We start from the raw sequence: 6,152 nt of genomic DNA, 5'->3' as shown, positions 1-6,152 counted from the left end.
TTCAGCTGAGTGGCTGTGCTAGGCTCTCCTGCTCATAGTTGCATTTCATTCCACACTTCACCTGGCTGGAGATGGGTGTGCAGGACTGCACTGGCAGCTACAGAGCACTACAGGTGGCAGAATTATTTTGGTAGCTTGGAGCAGATTGGAACCTTCAAGTTGAGATGTCCCAGAGGATGCATAAGATCATGACTGTTATTCTTTGTTTGCCAGAGAGAACAGAGGGACTGTGATTGCTGCCTCAATAGCTGCTTTGTTGCAGTGAGAGCCCTGAGGCAGCAGCAGGAGCTCAGTGCAGTGCAGTACAGTGGGATGCTCCTGTGCATGTGCATGGTGCTGCTTTGTCCTGGGTGGTGCAGTGCCAGGATGGTGATTCGGTACTGCACAGTGGTGCCTCACTGCTTTTAATCTGTAACTCACTAAGATAACCCTCACTTGCCAAAGTTCTCCATCCCTGAGACACATGGAGGGTTGTTGTTTGTTGAGCTGCATTTTTTCAGAGATTTGGGAACATAAAATAGAGACAGCAAAGTTATTTTGTAACCTATCTCTTATACTCTGCCTGCTGTACTGCGCATGAACAGATTCTACCACTTTCCGTATCTTCCTCACAAATTATTTTTTGTCCTGGAGAATGTTTCCTTCAGTCTTCACTGTACAAGCAACTCTCACTCCTTTGCCAGCCATAGGCACAAGTGGCCATTTGTCATCCGCTTCTTTATGTGGCTGTGCAGCTGCGGCAAGTCAGCAGTGCTCCTGGGTGAAAAATGTGCATGGGTTGAGGTAGGCTAGTCTAAATCACCCTTTCACTCTCATACTTTCACTTTTAGGCTGAAACACTGTTACTTTTTTGAGAAAAATGATATTCTAAGTGGGCTCTGGAAACTGCCCAAAGTCAGCTTTGTTTATCCTGTATTCAGCAGAAGCCAAAATTTTCTTTTGAAGATAAAAGAAATGTGGCCACACCATTACATTAAATAACCAAATCCTATTTGGCACTCTGTAGCTTGAGAATGCTGGAAGTCTTTATTTGCTGATTGTAAAATGAAGTTTTATGGCAAATTCCCCCACCCGGCACCCTTTTTTGTTCTGTGCTGCCTTCATCACTGAGAGGGGGTGTGTAGAAAATTCCTGCCTCTCCAGGACAGTGTGGATGAATTGAGGCAAGAGATCTCTGAAGTTTGCTCTTGGGGGAAGAGGTTTATTGGGGGTGCAGGAAGGTCCTGCCTCGTGCTCCCAGACGCAGCACATGGCAGGGCTTGAGAGGGTGGGGAAGGGGAGAGACAAAAGGATGCTCTAGGAGAGGGGAAGCTCCAAGAGATGGGGAGGAAGTTCCAAGAGAGGGGAGGAGGTTCCAAGAGAGTGTGTGGCCCCTCAAAGTCCCCTTTTCAAGGAGCTTCAAGGTGGGCTGGAACAAGGCTTGGGCCAATGGGGTTACAGACACTTGATGTTTTAGGGGAGGGATAGAGGTGTGGGGTGAACCATACATCTTTTGGGGGTGAGATGGAACAATCCACTTGACCCCAGGACCCATCCGTAGGCAGGAGCGTTGTCTGGCTAGCTGGGAGAACTGCTCTCATCCTGGCTGTATTATTTATGGATAATCATATTTATCTATCTTCCACAACAGGGGTGTCCTAGTTTAGGGCAAATTTGGGAGAAAATCCTCTGGAAGGAGCCCCCAGAAAACAAACCCCCACGGCCCCTCCCCACCCACCTGGTTCAGGAAGAATTTTCTCAGAGAGAAGTGGAAAAGAACCTGTTTATTTAACAAACAAAACACTCCCCAGCACCAAAAAAAAAAAAAAAAAGAACAACACCAGATGACAAATGACAAAAAAACTCTTTCACCACTCTGAAGAGATGACAAATCCAGAAAGTCTCTCCTGGGAATGATCGCCGGGGTCTGGGCGCTGGGGATTGCTCTGGGCACTGGGGATGGCTGCTGCAGATCACAGAGCGCAGGCTCTGGGTTCCTCGGTGTTTCCCAGGTCCCAGTCCGGAGCAGGTTGGAATGATATTCAGGAAAGGGAAAGGAAAAAAAAACAGTCCAGGGAAAAAATTGGACTGCTTAGCTAAACTAACAAGCAAAAGCAAAGGCAAAAGCAGAAGCAGGAGCAAGAGCAAGCAAGCAAGCATAAGCAAGCCAGCAAAGCAAAGCAAGCCAGCCAGCACAGAAGACACGATTGGGGATACTGGCATCATAACGTCACCCCATGACAGGGGGCAATCCTGCAGTTATGTGGGCAGAATCAGAATTGCCTGCAGTGGGTCCATTCATCAGAGCTCTCTCTGGGTGAAGCCTCTTGGTTTGTAGCTTATGTTATAGTCTCAGCATGCAGTGTTTGCTTAGTTTAAGGATCTCTTCTTGGGGGTTCCTAGAGAAGGTGAACAGAGCACGTGAAACTATAGATTTTTTACTTTAATAACTTTTTATTGAACGGCTTCACCACACTGTACTTTGAGGGATCTAACCCACATAGTCATAAATCATCACTTTTAAAAAGAGCAGCACAGGAAGACAGAGGGGAACAGGCTGACAATGGCAAGTGGATAATCACAAACTCTAATAATGAAGTGTTGGCTTGTATATACTGGTATTTGAAGACCATTCCATAAAATGCAATAAAGTGAATGTTTGTGATATGAACACAACCCCTTAGAGAGATTCTCTACTAAAAAAAAAAAATCATTATCTCTTCTCTGTATTGGTTTCTTTCTTTAAAACGCGACTAATAAAATGAAATAAGATAAAATGCCCTTATGTGTTTTACACTAGCCACCAAATATTAACGTTAACAGAAGGAATTTCTTTCTACAAAGCCTTCCAAGATGATCGAGTCCAGCCATTGCCCCAGCCCTGCCAAGGCCACCACCAGCCGCTGTTCCCAAGTGCCACATCCACATGGCTTTTAAATCCCTCCAAGGATGGACACTCCACCACTGTCTTGGGTAGTCTGTTCCAATGCCACCACCTTTCCAGTGAAGAAATTTTCCAAAATATCCAACCAGAGCCTGCCCTGGCCCAGCCTGAGGCCATTCCCTCTCCTCCTGTCCCTGTTCCCTGGGGCAGAGCCCGACCCCCCGGCTGTCCCCTCCTGTCAGGAGCTGTGCAGAGCCACAAGGTCCCCCTGAGCCTCCTTTGCTTCAGGATGAGCCCCTTCCCAGCTCCCTCATCTGCTTCTCATATGACTTATGCTACAGACCCTTCCCCAGAAAGGCCTTCTCCAACCTGAACAATTCCCTGATTTCAGCAGGTGGCTGCTCTCAGGGCTGGCTTTTATTAGGCACAGCTTTTGTTACAATTTTGCCACTTTGATGTGGCTCAGGTCTGGCACCAGGGGTGAATCCTATTTTCCTCAAGAGACAGGAGTAGTTTTATGCAAGATACACGCGCAGCAGAGACAAGGTGAGAGAATGTTGCTTATATCACAGCTTGGTTTCTGGTCGCTTTCCCAGAGGAAGACCAAGATAGAATATCTCTGCATTCACTGTCATGGAGAAGACTCACTATAGCTGTGAGAGAAAGCAGGAGTATCTGAAGGAACATCTCCCAACTTCCTCTCTGTGCCTGATTTCCTGGCTGGTTTTAGAGACAGGTAGTTTTTGCTAATGTGACTTTCCATTATAAAGTTTCTATTGCTTTGGAAAATATTAACTTTGCTCTGTAGACAGACAGACCCTACAGTTATAGCTGGAATATCCTAAAGATTTAGTTCCCAGTAATAATAGGGCTAAATCACAGCACCACTAGAAGTAAAAGCTACATTCTTTGAAATGAAGCTTCTCATAAATATCCAGCTATGAAGTAATTTTTTATCAACTGCTCCTATATAAACTGGACAAGACAAACTGTCGTATCCATCAACATTAAGGTTGGCAAGAAAAATTACTCTGTATTCATTGTCTGCAAGTTTTGGAGATCTCCCTTTCCATTAGACTTTCCCAGGAAACACTGTGCTTGCCACTCTGAAGAACTTTGCTGGTAGCAGCACCAGTGTCAACTTTGAGCTTCAGGCTCCTCATGCTCCTCCTATCTCTGCCTCTGCAGGGGAGGGATGGACAGGCACCCACAGCAGCCAGAGATGATACAGCTGCTCAGACTGTCTGCTAAAAGCACCTTGAAACATTGCTGAAGTCAGAACTGTGTGGCTTCAGAGTTTTCTATTTTGTTTTCTTCTAGCCCCTTTCCAAATGCTTAGAGCATATTTGTTGCAGGTCTGCAGCAGGAACCAGGCCAGTTTTCCAACATCCTGCTGCATGTTGAACCCAGAAGGGGCTGAGAATAGCAACAGGCACACATGGATGTTGCTGGACACTTTCATGCCAGCCAAACCCTTGTGGCAGAGGTAAATAGATGCCACCCAGAACCCTACCTGTATTTCCCACCCTTTGCTGCCCACTGCCTGTAGGCTCCCCAGCCCACTCCCCCATTTCTGTCCTGCTGCTTGTAGCTGGCAGCATGTGCAAGACTCTTTCTTGTGTTGCTCTTTTATTCTCTGGGTTTGTGGGCCAAGGTCTGATGTGCTTTCCCCAAGCCCTGGTGTCTTTGAAGCCCTGCTGTATCTGGTAGCACTCCCATGTCACTGGTGATGTACACAGCAACTGCCTTTGACACAAAAATTGCTTCACTCTGCATGAAACTGCAGTAAAACATGACACCTGAAAGTACTGTGGTCTGTGCAAATAGAGGGCTAATGGAAAAATGTTGCAGTAAAGCTAGTCTGCAACTGAACAAGATAAATCTGGCCATAACAAATCCAATTCAGGTGACCTAGCTCATTCTAGAAAAGAGTAACAGAGACCTCAGCCAACCTTGTTCAAACTTAAATGCAGATACACCACTGGCAAGAGAGCTGGACGGAGAGAGGTCCCATCAAATCAGCCATGTGGGCCTGGGAGATTCAAAGCCCCATTAAAAGGGCAGCCATAATAAACTCATTGCTGTTTGCTGCTGATGATTGTGTGTGTTGGTTCTGTCTCCAATCCATAACCCCATGTAATAGAAAAGCATTCCCAAAACAAAGGCACAAGGTGGACAGAAGTTCATGGCTTCGTCTCAACAGGAAGAGGAACGATAATGGCTTTTGCTTCTATATGGCAATACATGATGGCAGTGTACAGAAAAAGGGTTAAGAGGAGCAGGCTGGATTTGCCAGGCTGGTTTTGCCAGGCTGGAAATGTGGGCAGGGCATATGGGTGAAATGTCCTCCTGGTATTTTCTGTGAAAGTCTCCTTGCTCCAACTCTCACCTCTAAAGAGAATGACTTCAGGGAAATGCTTGATTAACAGCTGCTGATGTTTCCACTGCCACCTTTCTGTTCTGGGATGGAAGGCTCAGGTGTTTCTGGATAAGACTGCAGAGTTTTCAGAAATTTAGTCTACTTAAAGGACAGAAGAGACACTGAAAAGACGCAGGCTTGAAAAGAACCCTTGATGTATCTGGCCCTTTGGAAAGAAATAACTTGTAGGAAGAGGAGTCAGTAAACCTGTATTGAAACAAACCCAGCATTTGGTACCAGAACAGTGCTATCAGGCACTTCTTTCATCTTTTCAAGTTAAAATTTGTCTGCAGTGACCAACAATGAATATGCTGAAATACATAACAGGAGAAGTCTACAGTGAGCCACTGTTGGAGACAGGTGCAAGGTGAGTCACCAAAAGTCTGGTCAAAGCCTTTAATGGAAAGGCCAGCTTACAGGTAAAAGACAGACATTAATTTTTTTTTTTTAATTATATGTGAAACCTGAAAAAATGAACCTACATTTTAACCTACAAAGAAAATAATTAAAATCTTACTAAAAGATGCAAAAAAATATCATTTAAGTATACAATTATAGTCTAATAGCTCCACTGTATTTTGCATATTAGGGAACAATTGTTTCTTAAAGCTCATAGCAGAATCATTTACTTGATGCTGGAGAATAAGTTAATTATGGATTTTCTGCCTTTGATTAATGGATTTAATAATCATGTTACAGTAGGATTAACTTATAGTTCATGTGCTTACAGCACTAATGATGAGATGAAAGCAGTGTCAGCGCATTGGACTGGCCCCAGAAAAGGCCCCGTCTGGAGATCCCAGGACTGCCCCAGTCAGCACTTCCGGGAGGAACCAGCAACATGGCATCAGTCATCCCCATTTGCCACTT

This window comes from Lonchura striata, chromosome 15 (genome assembly GCF_046129695.1).
Source record: "Lonchura striata isolate bLonStr1 chromosome 15, bLonStr1.mat, whole genome shotgun sequence".
Taxonomy (NCBI): domain Eukaryota; kingdom Metazoa; phylum Chordata; class Aves; order Passeriformes; family Estrildidae; genus Lonchura; species Lonchura striata.
This window is presented reverse-complemented; position numbering follows the sequence as displayed.